The 21,651-nt window shown below is 46.8% G+C and overlaps 1 protein-coding gene and 1 long non-coding RNA gene across 42 annotated transcripts in view; one reads left to right on the top strand and one right to left on the bottom strand.

Moving 5' to 3' along the window:
• The window catches only part of LOC140617714 (uncharacterized), a 29,316-nt gene extending 23,872 nt beyond the window's left edge, over positions 1 to 5,444 (top strand). The window contains exon 3 of the long non-coding RNA XR_012017904.1: positions 3,953 to 5,444. This is a non-coding gene — a long non-coding RNA (uncharacterized lncRNA). The remainder of the gene's footprint in view (positions 1 to 3,952) is intronic.
• The window catches only part of CACNA1C (calcium voltage-gated channel subunit alpha1 C), a 746,185-nt gene that overhangs the window by 437,852 nt on the left and 286,682 nt on the right, over positions 1 to 21,651 (bottom strand). The gene's annotated exons all lie outside the window — the stretch shown is intronic.

Here is a 21,651-nt window from a genome sequence, read left to right as displayed (position 1 = left end):
AGGGTGCACAGACAAGGCAGCGGACACACTTAGTACCACATGGTCATCCACCTCCCCTTGCTCTGGACACACACAGAAAGTGACACAAATTGGGGAAAGGGGAGAAGAATCATGTTTGCTGGGCTCACACTGCCCATGAGGACGGCTCACTAACAGGACAGCGATTACATACCAAATGCACTGCAGCAACTAATTTTCAAGGAGATCAAAATAAATCAGAAAACAAAACTGTTCTGACAGCAGAGAAATGTGGAAACGTGTTAAGAGGTAATTATAGTCCTTTCTCCCTTGTTTCACCCGCGTTTCTCCTGCCACTGGAGCAAGCACTGAATCACAGCCGTCATTCGTTGTCAAGAGGCCTGCGCACTGAAGGAAGTGTGCAGGGCGTGCCCAGGCCGGGACCGCTGCCAGCAGGCCTGGCCGCCTGGGACCAGCATCTACTGACGGAGACATTCGTCCCATGCTTGACCCTCGAGGATCGGGGGAGCCAGCATCCCGTCCCAGCCGGGAGCCTCTTTGCCAGCCCGCCCTGGCACTCCTCCACCATCTGGGGCTCCTTTAAGGCAAATCCCATCACCTCGTGCTCCAGACAGCACCCCTGCACTGGGCTGCAGAAAGGTCACAGCCTGGGAGTCACAAAGACCTGCTGAGTTCCAGTGGCCCTGGCTTCTAGTTAGGTGGCCTGGGGGAAGACACTTGAGTTCTCTACACCTTGGTTTCCCCATTTGAAACCAGGAAATATGAATGCCTACCTCATGCAGTTGTCATGAGAACTAGAAATCACTCCTGTACGACGCCCACCACGCTCCACTCAAGGTTGCCATGCTCACCATCACTGTTATAATAGCTTTCTCAAGTCTGAACCGAACAACCACCAGGTGCGGCAACTTAGGGAGGGCACGGGAGGCCCCCTGGGAGGTGGCAACATGCTGGGACCTCTCTCAATGGGACAAAGGTAAACACTCCCTCTTCTGAGATGAGCCTCCTTCTACTACATGAAGGGAACACTCACAGCTCAGAAACATCAAGAGATACTTCACAGCTGAATAAATGAAGCCAGCGGGGCTTTTTCTTATTATAACTATGCAAAGATGCTAATATCTGGTAGATACCTGGGCTCCTCAGCATTTTTTGAGATGGCTGCTGGGTATCCAGCTTAGAAACAGGTCGGGCAGAATGATGACTTGCTGCTATAAAGGATAAAGCCATGTAGGAAGCAACATGTACTCTTAGGCTGCCACCATCACCATCACCATCATCATTGCCAATGGAACACCCAAGTATATCATGCCACTCCTTAAACCCAGGGCACAGATCATTCCTGCTGAGTGCTACACAGAACTCAGATGAGCAAGCCCTGTCTGCTAGAAGCTTCCATGTAAAACCCATGTTCATTACACTGTACAGTCAATCAACAGCTACCCATCAAGCGCTCACCAGGGTCAAGGGTAAATCCTGCATACAATTGCTGTCAGGCATTCTGAGAGGAGCAGAGAGCCTCCTCACCTACTCCCTTTCTCTGCCACCAGACCACGCCTTGCCCTTCAGGTATGAGAGCATAGTTCATCTTTCAAGCCTGCCCAAGGCGAGCATCCAGAAGCATCTCCAGCACCAGTGCAGTGCAACTCTCTTTCTGGAAGTGGCCCACTCCAACCAACACATCCCAGGCCCCATGAGTCTCTCACTTTCTGCTTTGTGCTAGCTCCTGCCATAAAGAGTAGGAGTCCTGAAAATCCTGTGGGAAATTTCTTGTTTTCTGCACTACTCAGAACCTAGCCAAGCTCCCGATGGGACTCTCATATGAACTCAGGAGAACTTCTATCTAGGACCCACATTTGCCTAAGCCAAAGATGGTTCTATTGATCATCATCTTTGCATTCCTCATGGGGCTGGGAAACATTTGTAGAATCGTCAGGCCAAAATCTGGTACCACTAAACCTTGGATGAGGCAAGAAAGTAAAAGGAAGATGTTGGACTGACCTTAAGTCATTAAAAGGTAGAAAGAACCTTTCTAATTTTATTGTATGTGCTGCCGAAGCGAGCACAGGTAGAACCTTTCTTTGATCAATCCTTAATCATCATCATCATCATCCACTTCTTGGGTACTTTGTATATTCCAGGTTCTATCCTAAACATGTAGCATGCCTTAGCTCAAATAATTCTTAGACCAACCTCCCAAGGTAGGTGCCATTATCATCACCATGTTGCAGATAAGAACCCTGGGAGGCAAAAAAGTAAAGGAACTTGCCCAAGGTCACACAGCCAGAAGTGGTGGAGCCAGGTTCCCATGTGGGCAAGCTGGCTCCTGAGTCTACACCATGGTGCCTCTCATGAACCAGCCACCTTCCCAGGGCTTCACACTGATGTCTACTTTTCCTGTCACCTCCTGAACATGTGGGACTCTTGCTTAGCCAGGGAGATGGCTCTCTCCCTCTCTACAGGCACACTCTCGATGGGGCCCAATGACTTGCAAGTAGCCCATAGGACAGCTTACAGAGTTCCTTGAGCACCTCTGTCTGTCTGGGCTTTGTTTGCCAAGTCATTCCAAGGAGGCTAGATTCTTCTTCTGGTTTTCTTTTGATTCCCAGGAAAGATGAAGGTCCTCTCCCCAGCTCTGAAAGGAAGAACATGTCCCCAGGATACTGGCTCCCCTGTGTGTCCTAACCCAGCACCCAGAGGGGCCCCCCAGGCTGCACAAGAGTAAGATTTCTTCTCTACCAGTTCTATTTCTTCTCCTAATGCCATTTGCCTTGGCTCCTGGATCCCCATTTTGAGCTACTGATGTTTAGATTTGAAATGATAGTCCTATCAGTAAATAAGCCTTGACAATTAAGATATAGTAATAAGCAAAGGTATCATTGAGTCTTTTTGCTTCTAAAAGGGACAATATTAAAGTATAACACATAATATAAGTAGTTCCTTTTTAAGGGCCAACATCAGAGTCTTACTTGCCTATAAATTGATGTCTTTTAGTTGTGGACTTACTTTATTCATGTCCTGGGCCTATAAACATGTGTTCATTAGAACAGATAAATATGCTGTAGCACTGGTCATATGGTGACCTGCCTCTGTTTCAGGAAAAGACAGGGCCCGAGGCAATAGTCACAGCCCTCCTGCTGCCACCTCACAGGTATCTGAGAGGCAGAGCTGTCTCTACATTACAATACTGATGTATCAAAGAGACAAGAAAGAACTCAACTCCCTCAGAGTGGATACGCCCTACAAAACCATCTGTGCAAATCCCTGTAATGCCAGTCCCTGCAAGAACTGCTAGGAAGAAACTCCTTCTTCTGTGTTCTTAAAGAAGTGTTAAAAACATAGAAGTAAATCCCCAGGTAACAGCAAATCTGGGGGGCGGGGGACAAGGACTAACAGATTTCCCTGGTGAGGCTGGTATTTGTAGCAAGAGTAGGTAAGGTTGGAAGCCAGACTGTGGAGTGGATCCAGACTCTATCTTCAAGCAGGCAGTCTCACTGCAAGTTTCTTGATGAAAGAGAGGCTTGAGGGATGTCTGCCACCTCACGGCCTCACAGATGCTCCACATCCCCAGAGCCCAGGAGGATGCCCTGCCCAGAAGAGTATGCCTCGTAGTAATAATAGCAAATGTTCATATGTGGCACACTGGACACCAGGCACTGTTGGCCATATTTTACACACCTTAAGTCATTCGGTCCTCACCTGCATAGCCCTAATGTCGATATGATGGTGATCCCCACACTACAGACGAGGAAACCAAAGAACCAAGATGTTAAATAACTTGCACACAGCCAGTTAGAGGCTTGAGTTCAGGCTGTCTAGCTTGTGACCCTGAGTAAGGGAGAGCCTTTCTGAATGCTTCTCCCAAGTCTCAGGGATGTCTCCATTTTCTGTTTCATGTCAAAAGGGAAAATACCAGCTCCAGTGCTGCACCTTAGACTTAAATCTACAGACATTTTTTTTTTTTTCTATTCAGGATGGAATGGAGAAAGAGAAATACAGAGTGGAGGAAAATCTGCATTTCACCCAAATTGGCATTGGAAATCATGAACCAGATTCCAGGCCCTAGCAGCCCAACCTGAGTAGAGGCAGCTGGCTGCCTCCTAAAGGCTGTAGATGACAAAGCCCACCCACCCCAGGACACCATGGAAGAGGAGTGCCCAGCAAGATTCTGGAGAGCAAGAGACAGCAACATGAGAAAGAGTGGTGGGGGACGTTATCCCAAACAGGTCCATGATGGTCTTAAAGAACAAGCCACAGACCATCAGCCCTTGGCAAAAAGGGCGTCTGTTGTCCTTTATCTCTCTGTTCCTTCTCACCTTGACTGCATCCCTGCCTATCACTGGGCCTGGCCCAGGAGGGAAATGACCATCTGGTTGGCCTGGATATGCTAATGACCTCACGTGCTCTCCCCTTAAAGTGGATTAAGACTCTAAGATCCTAAAGAATCATCTGAATAGTAGCCTCAGGATGCCAGAGAAGTTAGGAACCATAAGTCCTACCTGAGACATATTCAAGGACAGATTTCAGCCAGAGGGACAGTCTAGTGACTTCCAGCTCTGCTTCCTGATTCCTGTCCTCCCTTACCACAGGCTCCTGCTGGGCTGCATGGCTGTAGTCTTTGCCCAAAGAGGGCTTACTGCATCTTTAGAGTGCTTGTGGACCTGGTTGAGTCAGGTCTGCTCATTTTCACTCCCCAAAAGGGCCACCTTGTCACCATTATGTCAGCCTCAAGGTGTCTCAGTTACTCTGTTACTCTCTCCTGCAAAGTGTGAGGCACGATACACAAGTGGGGGCTATTAAATTTACTCAAGACAACTGGTAATAAAAGACAAAGTTGCTGCCCTCCCAAAGCTGATACTTTGCCAATAAAGGAAGTGAATGTGGGATATTTCAGAGTTCCCATATTGTTTGAGCAATGTGTTTTGCGGTAGGCATGCTAGTCTTGGGGACAGAACAATCTGAAAGTGGATTATCTCCTTATAAACTCCCCTTCTCAGGAAGAGCTTTGCAGAGATGGCTAAACTAATGCTATAAATAAGCACTTGCTCTCTGCTGCCTCCCTTAGATCCACTATCTGCCCTCCCCACCCTACTCTGTGTCCTGAAAGGCTGATGCCTATGGACTGTGTCTTCCAGGTGTTCCCACTCTCTGGCTTCAGGCTGGATTGGCCAATGAGAAGCACCCGTAGGACACTGGAACACATGAAAGAAGAGAAATCAGGTGTTCTCTTTCCACGCCCACCTGATGTGGTACCACTGACCCAGCAGTGGCCGTGTCCTTGCATGACCATGGTCTCCAGCTCATGGTCCCTCCTCCCCAGCTCCAGCTCTCACTGGGCTCTAAGAACATAATTTCCTCCCCTTTGACCCAGTCCACTCTGGCTCTGGGGGCCTCAACAGCCTTGCCGGCTCCCTTGCCTTCTGTGAAAATGCCCTTCAATAAAAGTCTTCTTGGTTGAAGCATCAGCATAAAATTCCATTTCCTATGGTGATGTGACCAGACACCTGATACCCATTCTTCATATTTAGTCAAGGAAGATATATAAACAAAACCTGCCATGGCTAGTTGATTCCTTGCCTCCAGGAGTGGTTATATCCAGACCCATCCAAAATAGGCAATCATCCTTCTCATTTTTCAAATTCTCCCCAGGACAACATATGTCTATTGTCTGGAGGGCGGCGTGTGATGCTGAATCCAGAACTCAGGGGCTTGGAGCTCCTCCACCTTCAACTCTGCTCAGGTACTTTACTCTCATTCCCATTGACAAACAGGAGACAGCTTTTCAAACCAAAGCGGGCACATCTCCTTAAGCATACATATGGATAGTAGAATTCAGGCAGATTGGGGCTAGTTGATTTCTCTCAGCCAGTTTATAAATCAAGCACTAATCCCCATGACTCCTCCTGACTCCAGGATTAGTATTCCCTCCTGGCCTCCAAGGAATGTCTTTTGCATATTGAAGTCATTTTGCTCATTGCTCACCCTTCCCTGAGTAGATGCGGAGGCATTTTGTAACTGTCAGTGTTTTGACAAAGTATGAGTATTTAATCATATGCCCATTACACCCTCCCTACCAGCACATGTGGGCTTGCCAGTGCCTGCTGCCAGGGCAGGACAGCGGGCAGGGAACGGACCAGTTCTGGAGACGCCAGGCCGGGGCAGGGGATTGGGGGGCAGCCGAGGAGGCAGGGCCCTCCTCCTACAAGACCATTTGCCCAGGAGTGCATTTGCCTTCATTTCTACTTCAGGAAAGGAATACTCAGCCTGAGCGAACAGAACTGAGATTAACTAGGACAGGAAAGACCATTTTGTTCTTTCCCTTGCCTCTTCTGGAACTAAATCATCTTTGGCAGATGGTGTTTCTAGCCACGGTCTCCCTAGGAAACCTACCCCAGTGCCTAGCAACTTTCAGCCCTGGGGAGTCCTTGCTGTGGTCTAGCTTCATGCCCAGGATGCTCCTGGCCTCAGGCATCCATACTCCTCTTTCCACCAGATCTGGCACTTGGTGGAAGAGATCCTAGGAGGAACCTTCCCAAGAGTGTGGATGTCAGAAGTCCATTGATTCCCCTGCTGGGAGTCCCTGGCCATCGCCCCAACAAATATGCGGCCTCCTACCCTCTCCAATGCTCCCCCAGCTCCCCAGCTCCCCAGCCCCCCCAGGCTGTCTGTAAGCATTTCCTTTGCAGCCACCTCCAAACTTCCCTTTCTTAAAAAGAAACAATTTTCCAAAGCTCTGGGAGTTAATCCATGAAATCCTCTGGAACAAAAGCAGCTGGCTTGAGCCCTGGATAAGTCGATCAACAAACACGCCAGAGTCCTGCATGGTTCAGTGTTCTTTGGTCCAGCCACCCAGTATGGATCTACCCAGATCCTGCCAGTGACCCTTGGCTTCTCCAACTCTTACCTCTCGGGCTCTCAGGCCTGCTCTTGCCATACCCTTGAAAGCTGGACTCCCTTCAAAGGGACAAGGCATCATTTGCCCTCTGAGTCTCTGCCTCTTTCAGTAGCTACCTGATTAAAACTTTTGGAGCAAGTCAAGGTTCAACACCAAATGAAAACAAACTGGTCCCTTACAAAAGGCACAGGCTGTTTAGTATAAATGGAGGCCCCATCTGGTTGTTATTCTGGAAGAGAATCAAAGACCCTTAAAACCTGTTTCTTAGATGACAACAGTGGAAAAAAATTAAAAAATCAAAAAACAAAAAACAAAACAAAAACCACTCTTCATTTTATATGCAATCGATTCTGAATGGTGTTAGATGTGAGGTGAGTGCTCTGAGACTGAAAGAACAGAGGAGCAGGCCTGGCAAGACCAACCAAACACCAAGATTTCCCAAGAATCATGGGTGGGGGGAGTGATACCCCTCCCAGAAGTGCCACATGGAAGGAATTCCAGCGCGTCGGGCTCCCTGCTTACTGCCCTGGACAGTCTGAGACATCCCGGTGCCCCTCTTTGGGGAGGGCAGGAGCTCAATGCAGGCTGCCTGGCCAGGGCTCAAGATCCTACTGAGGGCAAGAGTTTCTGTCAGCTGGACACGTTCAAGCTGGACCCAGCAGCAGTTCTTCAGCTTCTTTCCCTCTCTGAGCCTCAGTTCCTCATCTGTAAAGTGCGCATGGTAACATCTAGTGTTGTGAGGCATCATGAGAGCTATGGATTTTTGAGGATGGAATATGGCGCCTCCAGTTGGGTGTTCAGTTGTTCCCTCCCTGCCCAGTTCTGCCCACACCCTACTGCCAAACTTCCCAGGAAGTGCTAACAACTACTATAGAATAGGGCTTATCTCACCATTCCTTGCTGTGTGACCTTGAGCCCATCACTCAGCCTCTCTGGGCCTCATTCTATTCATATTTAAAATGGGGATAATAATCCTAAGGTACCTAATAGGTTTGGTGTGGGGGTTAAAGGAGAGTATGAAGCAGACCCCTAGTCTCCCTTTACTTGAGGAACATTTCTTGAGCACCTTTCATGTGTCTTGTGCTCTGTTGGGCTTTGGGAAGAACCCAGTTCACTAAATAATAGATGCACTTGTTATTAACAAAAACCAGTCAACGTAGTGCTATTATCCTTTGGGTTACGGATAGGTAAAGAGAAACTCGGAACAGTTAAGTACATCTGCCAGGTCACACATCAAGATTCAAACCCACGCCTGCCTAGTTCCATACATGACACCTTTTGATATGTGAACTCCCTCTAAGTCTCCCCAAGTGCTTTCCCATTATATCCCCAGACTCTCACAGTGTTCCTGGAAGTGGGAGGACCTTGCCGGGACCTCTTTTCTGCTTACAGGGAAACTGAGGCCCACTACTCACCCAGCATGCCAGCCCAGGCCGATTTCCCCGACTGGACCACACCAGCCATGGCTTCTCTTGGAGCCCAATGTGGCTTCCCGGCTCTGGGCCCACCCAGGGAGAAGGGGCACACATGCATCATGCCAGCCCTGGCAGCACCAACCTCGAGAGTCCCATGCTCTGCCTCGCAGGTGACAGGGACACTGCAGAAGGAGCCTGAGAGCAGGTGTTGGAGGCCCCCGGCGCCACCCCAGATCAATATGCACAGCTTAATTACTTTCAGGACCTGGCCATTTGCTAGTGCATCCAACTTGGAGCTGTATGCAGGATAACCAGGCCATATGTTTCTGACGGCGGACCTCCCAACACATTCTCAAAAGCTAACCAGCCCAGAGGCACTATTCTGAAGGTAGAGGAAGGGAAAACGTCAGGCAGCTTTAGGGAAAACAGGGGCTTTGGGGCTGGGAGAATGTGCTTAATGACACGCACATGGTGATCCGCATGCCTGCCTATTCATCCCTGGCAGCCCGTGTTTTCTGAGCTCTGATAATGGAATAGGAGAATTGCTACTCTGTGTCCACAGAGCCCAAGGATGAGGCATTTATCTCATCAGATTGTTGAGATACAGTGTGGGTGTTTTGATGTCATTACTGCATGGATAGCAGTGTGCAGTGGAGGGGAGCAGAGATACCAAGATAAATCACACAGGATCCTTTAAAAAGACACTGAGAACAAGAAGACTATCAGCAGTATGTCTGAGCCAGAAGGGGCCCCAGGGATTGCCGGTCAACCCAGCACCCCCTTTCATAGGAGACAGAGGCCGCCGTGAGGGAAGGAACTTGTCAAGGCTAACCGTGAGACAGTGGTCGAGCCTAGGCATTCCCTCTCATTCCCAGGCTCATTTCACTTCACCAGAGGCTTGAATTCTGGAATCTCCAAGGGGAGGAAAGACAGTAGAGAAGCACACCTCACTCCACATTTACAGGCAAGATAATCCCCCAGGGGATGCTACTCAGAGACCACAGAATGAAGAAGATTTGAAAACCTGTGCAGGACAGGAGGAGAAGCATGTGACAGGTTTACAGGAGTCCCAGATCCCTGCTAACATTCCACCTCCCGCACTACACAGCAGAAACCAGAGGGGGCACGAAGCAAGACACAGGGGGCCTCCTCTTCCTTTCTTGCCTTGAAAGAAAGCACTGAGCACCTGTGGGTTCAGAGGGGCCCAGGCCTGGGATTTTTCACACAGAATAGGAATAGAACAAATTCTGTGTGCTGGCTTCAGCTCGGTAAGTTCAGAGCCATTGACCGGAGAGCAGAGGGCTGGGCACTCTTCACCTGGAGAGGCAGACAGTCATGGTCATGCTCACCTCCCTCTAGAAGCCTGCGTGAAAGTCAGCTCCATTCTGCCCACTTCCAGAAGGGCCAAGGGCCTCCCCCCAGGCCAGCAAAGATGCTGATCTTCAAACTCACTGTCCTGGAATCCCTGGTATTGTTGCTTAATTCACCAGGTCACTTGAGGGTAGGAATGACCTCAGCTCATCAGGCAGGCGTCCTGGAGCTGATATTTAAGGAGAAATCCAGAGGCTTAAGTAGTCGTCAAGAAAAATACAGCTCAGACAACTGGAAGGAGAGAGGGATTTGCAGAGAACAAAGGGACCAATACGTGGGTTTGGGCAGGACAGAGAAAACAGCTCTGGGATGGGGTAGGAGGTGGATGCTGACAGATGAAGAACAACACGGTACAGAGCTAACTCTACCCCACTGAGGACAGGGTGTATAGTGAAGCCAAATGGGGTACCATCAATTTTAAGAAAAATATTTCTTGAGGAAGTACTGGCTGACAAGGAATCCATGTTTCATCCAATGCGGTGGCCAGGTTGCCAAAAGGGCTGGGTGACCTCAGGACTGCCAATCGTCCCCTAAAACCCTGATCTGGCAGTGAAAAGCCCACATGGAGGAGGGTTGGAGAATCGGAAGAACTATGAACACATAGCGCATCTGGGAAGGTGCTCGCTGCCTGGCACGGACACAGGGTTAAGTGATTTGCCCCAGGTCATAAAGCTTCTAATTTGGACAGGTCATGTGATTTCTCTGGATCTCAGTTCCCTCATCTGTAAGGAGAGAGGGCTGGACAGGATGCTATCTTTGTCAATTCTGACATTCTGCAGGTCTAATCAAGGACTTCTGATCTGCCAATTGCATCTCCCTGGATAACTGCAGCCATCTGAAGACAGTCCCAGGCGAACAACAGGGCCAGAGGACTGGTCTAGAAGGGCTCCCGCCTCCAGCCGGGAGGCTCCCACAGAGGCAACCCCTGTCTTAGGAGACACCACAATAAACCCTGTGTCCATTCCAATAAACCCTTCCTGCCCATCCCCTGGGAGTCAGCTCTGTTTGAAGTAAGGCTTTAAACTCTGTCTTCTGCTGCCCACTAGGGAGCACCAGTGGGGAGGACGAGGGAGGGAGTGGGTGAGCCTGGCTGCTCACTGCTCTTTGGGTTTAGTCTCAGGGTTTGAGGCTGGCTCTACGATGCCCCTTCATTTATCATTTGATCCCAGGACCTGAACCCTTGGCAGCACAAGAGCTGCTATTGTTTCTCTCTCTCTCTCTCTCTCTCTCTCTCTCTCTCTCTCTCCTTCCCCTCCACTCTCCCCTTTGCATTTCTCAGGTCATCTCTCTAATTTCTCTCTACTGTAGCCTGGGCCTTGCCGGTCATCTTGACATCTCCACTTGTATATCTCAAACTAAACACTTCCAAAAGCCAACACCTGGACTTCCCCAACTCTCAACCATCTCTCGCCCATCTTAGATCATGGCTATCTCCAGCCTTCCAGTTACTTAGGCCAAGAAATTTAGAGTTGATCTTTATGCCTCTTTCTCTCATAGTTAACATTCAACACACCAGCAAATTATGGCAGCCATACTTCTAAAATACATCAAGAATCCTGCAATTTCTCTCCACCTCCACTGTTATCATCCTGGTCCAAGCTACTAACATCTGCCTCCTGGACTACTGATCTAGCCTCCTGACTGATCTTCCTGCTTCTATCAGCTCCAGCACCCTCCCCTTCTATTCCCTTTTAAAACATCATCAGATCATGTCGCTCCTTTGCTTAAAACCCTCTAGAAGCTTCACATTTCCCTTGGAGTAAAAGCCATAATCATCCCAATGACCTATAAGGCTCTAACTATTCTTCCCTTGCTCCTCACTGAACTCAGTTCAAAGAACTCACTGTGCTGCAGCCACACCTGCCTCCCCCCTCCTCCTCAAACACTCTCAGCATCGGGCCTTTGCACCTACTGTTCCCTCTGCCCTTGAATCCCCTTTCTACTGATATCTACAAGACTTACTTCCTTATCCCCTCTAGGTCTTGCCTCAAATGTCATCTTCTCTAATTATAACCCCTATCCTGGCACACCCTGTCTCCTTCCCTGCATTAATACCCTCTCTGTATCTAATACAATACATTTTACTCTTCTTTCCTTTATTTTCTCCTATTCTTTTTCTCCGTCCATGAAAGCTCCCTGAAGGCAGGGAGTTTTGTCTATCTTTATTTCTTTATTTAATTTATTTGACAGAGAGAGAGAGAGAGACAGAGAGTACAAGCAGGGGGTTGCTGCAGAGGGAGAGGGAGAAGCAGACTCCCCACTGAGCACGGAGCCCGATGTGCGGCTCCATTCCAGGGCCTTAGGATCATGATCTGAGCCAAAGGCAGACACTTAACCACCTGAGCCACCCAGGTGCCCCAAGGGAGTTTTGTTTGTTTTATTCACCATAACAACTGATGTATCTACAAACATGCCTGACACATAATGGGTACTCAATACATATTTGGTGAATGAATATAGCCCCTACCCTGTAGGTTCCCAGAGAATACTTAAAAAGCAGGGGCCAGAAGCCATTTCTCAGATCTGCCACATGTTTCTGATCTTCTATATGCTGTCACTCCTTCCTGCTCCCACTAGCTTTCTGGACTCTTACCACTTGTCCCATCTTTTAGACATGCTCATCCTGATCCTGAGCCCGTGAAGCATCACTCTGGTTGCTGGGCCACTTCCTGGCTGTCTCCATTTCCAGTCTGGCTAACTCTGACTCTGCCATCCACAGAGGCCAGTCTTCTCTGACCATGGGCACTGACACAGGTCAGACTCCTGGTCCCCACTCCTGGCACTTCCTCCTCCACCTATGGCTGCACACCCCCACCCCCACGGCCGGTGCCAGAGACACAGGTGTCAGCCACAAGAAAGACTGCTATTGCAATCACAAATCTGAGCCCTCCTCTGACTGGTCAGGGTCCCTTTATTCTTCCCCTTGGTGGCAGATGAGGGAGGAAACAGATAGGGGACTGAAAACACACCAGGTGTTTAATAGATGGCTAAGTGAAAAGAGTTTCTAAATTACATGCCAACACAGTAGCTTGCCACAGCATTCAGCCCACTGCTTGCATTATGGCTTTTGGACTCAAAGGCCAAGGGGAAGGTAGTTGGGAGTGCCAGCTGATTGTAACATGGTGTGCAAGTCTCCCGATGGGAGGATGTTGCTGGGCTCTGGGCCTGCATCTCCAGGGTGACTGACCATCCACTAGGCTGAGCTGATCAGTTTCTGCTTCTACAACTATGAGTCCTGAAAGCACTGCACTGTGCCCCTTGGCAGGCCTCCGCTGATCCTGCCCATTCCCTCCTTACCTGACTCTGCTCTAAGTCAGAAAACTTAGATTCAAGTCCTGGCCCTGGCACTGACTCACCGTGGGACCAGATTGACACGGGGATGCCGAGAAGACAAACAAGATGATGGAGAGGCGAGTGCTTTGCTTCTTAGGAGCAAAGGCATCTTTGTGACGCCCACATAACATCATCTCCATATTAGTACATGTGCACGATCCTGGCACTGCAGCCTGAAACAATCCAGGCCCTTTCAGGGTTCTCACTGGCCAGATGAGATGTCACAGGACTGCTCTGCTACAGCAGCAGAGGCACCTGTTGGGTATGTGGGTTGTGCACACAGGGAGCAGGAAGCAAAGCCTCACTTTCTTCAAGTGCTCTGCCCTAATATGTATAGAAACTGTCTCTGATGCAGTGCCCTAGCTAATGGTGATGTTTACACCTATAATTTACTATCTAGTGCTTACCATGTGCAAAACAGTATAGTAAATTCTTATGATTTTTTAACCCAGTGGTTCTCAAAGTATATCCCAGGGAACCTCAGAAGGGTGCCTAAGGGCCTTTCAGTGTGCTGCTGTGAGCCTAAAACTATTTTCACAGTAATTCTAATGTTATTTCCCTTTCTCCCTTTAATAGTCTCACCATGGAGTTTCCAGAGGCTGCATAACTACACAACACATGATATTGCATCATATTGGGTGACAAAGCAGATACTAGAATCTGTCTTCCATTAAGCCAGACATTAAAGAATGTCATTCTCACTAAATTTTTTGTTTTAGAAAACAACTATTTTTCATTAAAAAGATGTTTTATTAACATGTAATGAGGCTTTAGGGATGAATTAAGTTTTAATTTCTAATATAGTAAACACTGATAGCTATCACCCACACAAATAAAAATTCTTTGGGTCCAATTATTGGGAGTCCAATAATTGTTGAGAGTATAAAGGGGTCCTGAGACCAAAAAGGTGGAGAACTGCTTCTCTAACTCATTTAATTCTGAGAAAAATCCTGAAAAGTCTGTATTATAATTACCCCCATTTTAGGAACGAGAATGTTGAGGCTGAGAGAGGCAATGGCTTGTCCAAGATCACACAGCTAAAAAGTGGTCGAAAACACAACTTGAGCCAATTTCCACATGGATCCCACATCCATCCTCTGGACCATTATACCACACTAAGTCCAAGACAGGCCTACGGCCTCAGAGGCAGAAGAAGCAGGTCCTTGCCTCTGTGGGCCACCTGCACTCCTCTTTCCTTACCCGGACTGTGTCAGCCAAGCGCCCATTATCAGGCCAATGGGCCCAGCACAGCAGGAGTCAGTGATCTCATTGAGAAGCAGGCAGCCTGCTGTCCTCCACGCTGACCTTGCTGGACCAATGCCTTCCGAGGTGGCTGCCTTCTTCTGGACGTGAGTGTGCAACCTGGGGATGCCAGCTGGGAAAGAGGAGTTCTCAAAGTACAACACCAAAATACCCAAGAAAGCAGGAATTTAGTTTATAGTGCTGTTTACCTATGCTTTTTCTACTAAATTTTTTAAAGCATAAATTGGCTAATTTTTAATGATAATTTTTTTTAAAGTACAACTCTTGCCCTAGTTATATAAAGAAGGTTACACACCTAGATCCGAGACAGCTTGGGGGTTTTTTAGATTTTATTTATTTATTTACCCACGAGAGACACAGAGAGAAGCAGGTTCTATGCAGGGAGCCTGATGTGGGACTCAATCCCAGGTCTCCAGGATCATGCCCTGGGCCGAAGGCAGCACTAAACCACTGAGCCACCCGGGCTGCCCGCTGAGTTCTTAATCCAATACCACCAGGCTTCTGACCACAGAAGGCAGGCTTCCCAACCACTTCCTCCTGTCAAGAGACCCTCAGAAATTCGGTCCCGTTCTTAGCTCTCACTGGACACTTCAGAGTAACTTATTTCTGGTCTTTAACCACTAATTCATGGAGGGTTTTGTTTTTGTTTTTTCTTTTTTTGGTTTGTTTTAAGACAAAGATATTAATTTTCCTCATTAGTATTTGTAATTCCTTCAGAGATGTTTTAACTACCTGGTTCCCAACCAAATGAAGAAGTGGCTTCCAGCTGATGTTTTTTTAAGCCAAATGGTCACAAAATTTAGCCTGCATTAGAAAAACCTGGTGCACTTGTTAAAATACATATTGTTGGGTCCCAAGGTTGGAGGAGGATTCCCATTCTGTCAGCTGGAACAAAGCCCAAGAATCTGCATTTCATGTAGGTTCCCAGGTGAGTTTTGATGTTAGTTCAAGACCATGTTTTGGGCTTTAAGCAACCTTTCCTGGCTTCTCTATAGCCCTGAATTCTTTTTTCCCTCCACACAGAAAAGAAAAAAAAAAAAACAAAACAAGAAAGTAAAGGAAATATCTGATTGAGCTATCTGATTTCCCCAGGCCCATGTAAAACACTTCCAGTTAGGAAAAGCCATTGTTAGTAATCATGCTCACTCATGAATGTAATTTCATCTCCTCCACTGATTTTTGGAATTTAAAACATATACAAGTTAATTCATATTGAATTCATAACATTATTTATTAACCCATCTCTCAATTCTACTTTTTAAAAGGGCTTTTTGCCTCTCTTCCTCTTCTGAAAACTTAAAAATTCATTTTAATGGAACAAAATTAACCAGAACTTGATAAAAAAAATTACTTCCTTTTAATTAGATGATGCTCCTGCATCTATAATAATAAATAGGATAGAAAGTAATCAGTCTCTTAAATTTTGAGTCATGTGAAATTGGGAGGGAGGTGATTAAAGTGGTAATGTTCCATTTGGACAAGGCAGCATCATGGAGTGGAAAAATATTAGAGGGAGGCACCCGGTTCCAGGTACCACACTGAGTGAGGCTCAGAAGAATTTCTTTCTTTTTATACACCTCAGTTCCACCATATATATTACAATAATAAAGTCTTCCTAAGAAGACTGTTATGATAAAATTACTTGTTTTACCCCACACCATTTTTAAAAAGGGACTTGAGAGATTTTTAATCACACATAAAAAAGACAAAATGACAATTATGAAAAATTAATAAGTATTTTTAAAGTATACCAGCAAAAGGCATAATACAATTATTCTGACTAATCTCATATGCTAGCCTAAGTTTCCTGGCAGTTAATCTAAAGAAGGAAATTATTATATAACTCTCTTATCTCATTAATGGAGAAGGTGACTCCTCGAAGCAATTAAATGAGAATATGTATATAAAAACTTTTAGTACATAACCAGAAATAAGATGTTATTATTAAGGTTCAAGGCAGAGGTGAGAAATGAGAGCTTACTCTTAGTTGGGCAGACCCAAAACTCTTCAGGCAAAAGCGCTGAATGCAAAGCTTGCCTATATCTTTTCTCTCCTTCCTTTGGCTTGATTCTCAAAGAAATCTCTGCCTCCTGGGGACTGGGAATGCATTTACTGAAGGTAGATCTAGGGTTCTCTCAGGAGAAAGCTAAGAGTATAATGTTAATTGAACCATATGAACCATATGAAAATGCCATCTTTGTAGGGCAAAAAAATGTCAAATATCAGTGATTTCATATAGTTTAGCCTAAGAGAATGACCAAATGAAGTGCAGGAAGAGGAGAAATGAGGGGAAGGAGGAGACAGGTATAAAGAATATATAATTTCAAGGCTTTCTTTGCAACTCTGATGAGTGTAAAAGAAATCTGAAGATTGGAGAGGTGTAACTCACTGAGAAACTCACTGCCTGAGAGCCTGGGAGAATCTAGAGGAGGAGAGATCAATGACAATGGTTCAAGAGTTGTGGAAGAGGGAACTGCGCTAGAGACTATGCGAGCTAGGGCAGAGTTGGCTGCTCACCAGACCCAGTTCTCTTTGCCCTGGGTACTCTGGTTGACCACCTTTCTTAGCCTCCTTCTCAGACAGATGTGGCCACATGACTAAGCTCTGGCCAAGGGAACCTCAGTGAAAGGGACAACCAATTCCAGGCCTGGCCCATCAAAGCCACCATCATCCTCCCTGCTCATTCCTCTGGCTAGCTGGCTGCTGGGCGCCACCTCCTTGGAAGCTACTTCCTGAAGACAGGAAAACCTTAATGCCTCAAGATATAAGGAGCAGAGACACCCCAAGACCCTGATTGGACTTATATGAGTGAGTTAAATAAGCTGCTGTTAGGCCACTGTGATCTCAGAGTTTGTTACTCAACTAATGTAACAGGAAGGGGTAGACAGGTTGACATTCTTGTGCCCAGAGAAGACCTGAACTAAATGGGAGGAGAAAGTGTTCTGTACTAAAAAAGATAGTGTTCTGATTCCCAGACCTGAGAACACCCCAGAATCACTGGGAGAGCTTTTTCATCAGTACAAACTCCCCTACACCTGTGTCTGTTGAATTTCCCCAGGATACTCTTCCAACTTCTTCAGTAGGTTAGGACTCTGGTCATCAGACTGGAATCAGAGCATATCTGGAAAAGATATGGTTGCGACATGTCCCCCATCAGGTCTAGTTCTGCAGGCCTGGGAACTCCATCTGCCCTGCATCTTGGCCCTTCATCTTCTCCACATCTCTAACTGGGTAACTGGTATGTTTTAGTAGCCCAAGGACCCTGGAAGCTCATCAGGGGCCAAGATGATAGCTTTTACATTTCTTTTTGGAGTAGCATGAAGCTAGGCAGGTAATACAAGCTCATTTAGTTCATTTGATTTGAGCTGTTATTTTCCATATACCAGAACATTGAGGAGGGGGAGGATTTCTAGCAACCTACTCACAGGAGACTAGACTTAGCAAAGCCATCCCAAGTGCATATATAATTCATTTTTAAGACACCAGTCAGGTCAGGAGGTCACTTATCACTTTTTGCTTTGACAGAGAAGATGATCAGTTATCAAACTTTAACACGCACAAGAATGAACTCTGAAACCTATTAAAAATGTACGTTCCTGGAATCAAACACCCCCCCCCATGTTCTGATCCAGTAGTTGGGGTGGGATCCAGGAATCTGGATATAGGACTTTCCTTCTGCCGCCCCACTCACAATTCCTATGCAAAAGGCAGGGAGCAGTGGGTGTGATGGTTAACATCTGTAAGGTGAGGTCAGGGTCAGGTTTATCATGTTTAATATTGCATCCCCATAGCATACGGCTCTAGTCACAGGAAAGCTATTAACTATCTGTTGAATGAGGACTCTCATCTGTCAGATTTATCCCAAAATGCCCTTCCTCAAAGAAAGGAAATGAACTGGGTGACCTCTCTGGTCCTCTGAAGGCTGCCAGCTCACTATCACATACTCAGTAAACTGGGAAGTGCCCCTCTGGCTGCCTCAGACCCATCTGCTCCGAGTTCTAATTGAGGAAGCCAACCTTCTTTGATTGGCACTTCCCTCTGGTTCAGCCAGAGACCATCTGTACCCACCACCTCCTGACAGCTCAGACATCCCTTCCTCTCTGCTGGTGCAGACAGGCAGGGGCATTAGTAAGTAGGCCTGGACCTGGAGGGAGAACCTGCCTTCCATACCCTGGGGTGACCCCAGGACAATTTGCAAGCCTTATATAGATTCTCAGAGCTCCCACCACCTGGGGAATGATGCTTTCCTGATAACCAGGCTTTATTTCTGAGGCAGAACTGTGAGCACTCAATGCTGTGATCTCACACACTCTCAGTACCTCAGTAAAGCCAGTAGGTAGCGAGCATCTTTATCCTTGTTTTTACAGATGGCAAATAGAGGAAATCTGACTTGCCCAAGGTCACACAGCAGGTCAGCTGTGAAGCCAGGGAGGGCATCCAAGCTCTCTGCATCCAAAGCGACTACTTTCCCACAGCCAAAGCACCATTAGGTTTATGGGGGATCATGGTTGCTTTAACTCAAGGCTGTCACTCCCGAGTTTTGCATCAAAGCATATGTTCTTCAGAAATGTACTGAGCTAAGCTTTGTCTCCTCATTTAAAAAACCTCTGGGATGAGTCTCAAAAAGACCATTCCTCAATCACCAGCCAATGTGAAAAGAGGAGAGAGGGATAATACACGATCTTTCTCTTGCTAGTGGAAATGAATCTACAGTTCTCAAGATGGGGAGTGGGCCATATTAGAATCTCCTGAGGAACTTTCTCAACGTGAATCTTCTCCTTTCCCCAGAGATTCTGATGAATCTAAAAAGCTGACCTCAACCCTGACTCCAGAGCAACCCTAATGCCAAATATAACAAAATGGAGCACTTTGATCAGATTTTTCCTTTTCCCTCATCCTCTCAGGTGGATGTTTAATAGTCAAGTGGACAAAAGGTGAGCAGCAGGAGAAGCCCTGACCCCGAACAATCATTAGCACAGGGTGGGACCCGACACACACCTGCATCGGTTTACTGCAGCATAGATGGAAAAGACACAAGAGCAAAGGGGGAGGGGCTCATTCTTGAAGCTGGCTGTCCATACTCCCACACCTCCACTCAGAAACTAGAAAACTAGAAAACTCAGGATCACAGGGTACACATCCAGGGCTAAAATAAAAAAGGAGTATAGCCCTGTATAAGAAAGAAAAAAATCAGAAGGGCTCCTCCTGATGATTAGGAGTTATAAAGATAAATAAGATGCAGGCCCTGTCCTCAAGAAGCTTGCTATTGACAGAGTTCTGTGTTGCACTTTTTAAAAGATTTTATTTATTTATTCATGAAAGACACAGAGAGAGAGGGGCAGAGACATAGGCAGAGGGAGAAACAGGCTCCCTGTGGGGAGCCCGATGTGGCACTCGATCCCAGGACTCCAGGATCACAAGCTGAGCCAAAGGCAGATGCTCAACTACTGAGCCACCCAGGCGCCCCAGAGTTCTGTTGCTTTAAGACTCTCTTCTGTACTGATATTCTCCTCCTTCCCATCTTTGAGCAACTAGAGTATGGATGCCTGTCTAGGGGTTCCACAGTGATGAGCACAGTACTGGACACATACAGTAAAGTTCCAGAAAAATGAGATGATTTTGCATCCCATGTTGTAGGAGAAAAAGCTATACATCAGTGTAGGATACCTCCAGCAACTTCTCCCAGACCTTGTCAGTCTTTGCTGTAAGTGAGACACAGCCAAACTCAAGAGTGCCCAGATGAAAAAAAGAAAAAAAAAAGAGTGCCCAGATGAAGTCAGCCAGTGCATACCTTAAAGCTTATGACTGCATGTTTACTGGCCAAACTCCTTCAGATGCACCGCCCCCCTTTCTGGATGCCCTGGCTGTTTCTTCTCCCTCTCGGAATAATTCTCTCTATTGGTTTTGAGGTTCTTTCAAATGGTCCCCTAAACCAGGTATATGGGATACGAGGTTTTCTCATCATTTGTTCAGCTTATAAATCGCTCCCAAAGAGACAAAAGAAACGGCCTTCAATTGTAACAAGACAGGCATGAACATCAGAATGAACTTTCTGACAGCAAGTACTATTTAACTGGGACATAGACAACCAGTGAGGGCATTTATTGATGACCTAGTATGTGTGAATGCGTGCTATTTCATTTACTCTTCAATGCCCTCCTCTCAGGCAGGGATCATTATTTCAGAGATAGAGGAAAATTATAGCATTTCTATGACAGATGTTCTAAAAAACAGGAGCCATAGACTTAGGTTCTTATGAATTCTAAATAGTCCTCTGGAGGGAGAAAAGGGTCCTCAGTGTTGCCTTGCCTCCATTATACCCAGAGCTGCTCAGAGAGCCATCTATAATCAGTGATCGAGGAAGGAGTTCTGAGGCTTTGGGTGGTGGCCAAAAATGAATCGTCCTTTCTTCCCTCTTACGAGTTCAGAACCAATTAAAAAATAATACAGGAGACACACAGAATGAAATCAGACTAAAAGCTTCATTACGAACAAATTCTAAATTGGAGAATGTGGCTTAGATGGGTGGTTACAAAGGGCTGCCTAATATTTCACTCAGACTTAAACCTACTCACCCAACCAAAATGTGAGACTGTTGTCGGATTTCTCCACAGAGCCAGAGCCTACCCCAGCAACTTGGTGAGCTCTTAATGAGGACCTAGTAGATTCAAAAGAGAGTCCCAGAAGGGGCTAAGTTAAACTCATGAATAATCCAAACTAAGGGACATCCTCTAAGTGATGACACAGAAGGCCTTGGAAAGACCCAAAAAGATCTTGGGAAGTTAAAAAAAAAAAAAAGTAAGTGGGAAGGAGCAGAAGCCTGGAAAGAAGACAGAAGGGGCTTGACTCCCAGGTCTGTGTATAAAACATACAGCTGTCCATGTACAAATACCTCGATCTGATCTGGCATTTGCTCTCAGTGGAATAATCTCCTGGACAAAGAGGCCTCTACCACCTACAGAGACAACCTTGACATTCAAAGATCATCACTTTTGTCTTGCTTCCTCATGTACAGTAAAGACTGTGCATTGGGACAAGCCATGAATCATGGCAGAAGCCTTCAACCCTGCTTCATGGCCTCCCAACCTCAGCTCTTGACTTTCTGGGTTTCTCTGTCCCGCCTCTCCCCCTGCACCTCCCACCCAAGACTCTGCCCTCCTGTCCCTCTTGCATCCTCTTTCCAGATTATCCTGGAGACCCAAATGTTTGTGTATAATATCAGAGCTGATGATTTGAAGAGGCCCTTGACTGTGGCCAGATCACAGAGGCCACTCTGAATAAACCAGCCCATTTTTGGACTTTCTTTTTTAGGCAGACTGAATATTTACACACTGGGAGCAGGCCCCGTAAGAGCTCCCCAGCATATAATACATCCATGCAAGCAACCATCTCTGG

This window comes from Canis lupus, chromosome 25 (genome assembly GCF_048164855.1).
Source record: "Canis lupus baileyi chromosome 25, mCanLup2.hap1, whole genome shotgun sequence".
Classification (NCBI taxonomy): domain Eukaryota; kingdom Metazoa; phylum Chordata; class Mammalia; order Carnivora; family Canidae; genus Canis; species Canis lupus.
The sequence above is the reverse complement of the archived record's forward strand: the minus strand, read 5'-3'. Positions and strand labels throughout refer to the sequence as shown.